The following is a 1442-nucleotide window of genomic DNA, read 5'->3' on the forward strand; positions in this document are numbered from 1 at the left end:
TTTTCAAAACGTGTTTTTCAGCCCGAAATAAACGCGTTTTCTCAGCCCTTGGAATCGCAGTGTAACTGCCTGGCTCAGAAGAGCACACTGAGTCAGCCCTTAACCCCAGTGTGCAGAAATTGTCAAAACGTGTTTTTCAGCAGAAATAAACACGTTTTGGCAACTTTGGTCACCACCCTGTAACTTATAGGGCAGGAACAGCACAGTTTTCAAAACGTGTTTTTCAGCCCGAAATAAACGCGTTTTCTCAGCCCTTGGAATCGCAGTGTAACTGCCTGACTCAGAAGAGCACACTGAGTCAGCCCTTAACCCCAGTGTGCAGAAATTGTCAAAACGTGTTTTCCAGCAGAAATAAACACGTTTTGGCAACTTTGGTCACCACCCTGTAACTTATAGGGCAGGAACCTCACAGTTTTCAAAACGTGTTTTTCAGCCCGAAATAAACGCGTTTTCTCAGCCCTTGGAATCGCAGTGTAACTGCCTGGCTCAGAAGAACACACTGAGTCAGCCCTTAACCCCAGTGTGCAGAAATGGTCAAAACGTGTTTTTCAGCAGAAATAAACACGTTTTGGCAACTTTGGTCACCACCATGTAACTTATAGGGCAGGAACAGCACAGTTTTCAAAACGTGTTTTTCAGCCCGAAATAAACGCGTTTTCTCAGCCCTTGGAATCGCAGTGTAACTGCCTGGCTCAGAAGAGCACACTGAGTCAGCCCTTAACCCCAGTGTGCAGAAATGGTCAAAACGTGTTTTTCAGCAGAAATAAACACGTTTTGGCAACTTTGATCACCACCATGTAACTTATAGGGCAGGAACAGCACAGTTTTCAAAACGTGTTTTTCAGCCCGAAATAAACGCGTTTTCTCAGCCCTTGGAATCGCAGTGTAACTGCCTGGCTCAGAAGAGCACACAGAGTCAGCCCTTAACCCCAGTGTGCAGAAATGGTCAAAACGTGTTTTTCAGCAGAAATAAACACGTTTTGGCAACTTTGGTCACCACCCTGTAACTTATAGGGCAGGAACAGCACAGTTTTCAAAACGTGTTTTTCAGCCCGAAATAAACGCGTTTTCTCAGCCCTTGGAATCGCAGTGTAACTGCCTGGCTCAGAAGAGCACACAGAGTCAGCCCTTAACCCCAGTGTGCAGAAATTGTCAAAACGTGTTTTTCAGCAGAAATAAACACGTTTTGGCAACTTTGGTCACCACCCTGTAACTTATAGGGCAGGAACAGCACAGTTTTCAAAACGTGTTTTTCAGCCCGAAATAAACGCGTTTTCTCAGCCCTTGGAATCGCAGTGTAACTGCCTGGCTCAGAAGAGCACACTGAGCCAGCCCTTAACCCCAGTGTGCAGAAATTGTCAAAACCTGTTTTTCTGCAGAAATAAACACGTTTTGGCAACTTTGGTCACCACCCTGTAACTTATAGGGCAGGAACAGCACAG

This window comes from Atractosteus spatula, chromosome 19 (assembly GCF_055471065.1).
Source record: "Atractosteus spatula isolate fAtrSpa1 chromosome 19, fAtrSpa1.hap1, whole genome shotgun sequence".
Lineage (NCBI taxonomy): Eukaryota > Metazoa > Chordata > Actinopteri > Semionotiformes > Lepisosteidae > Atractosteus > Atractosteus spatula.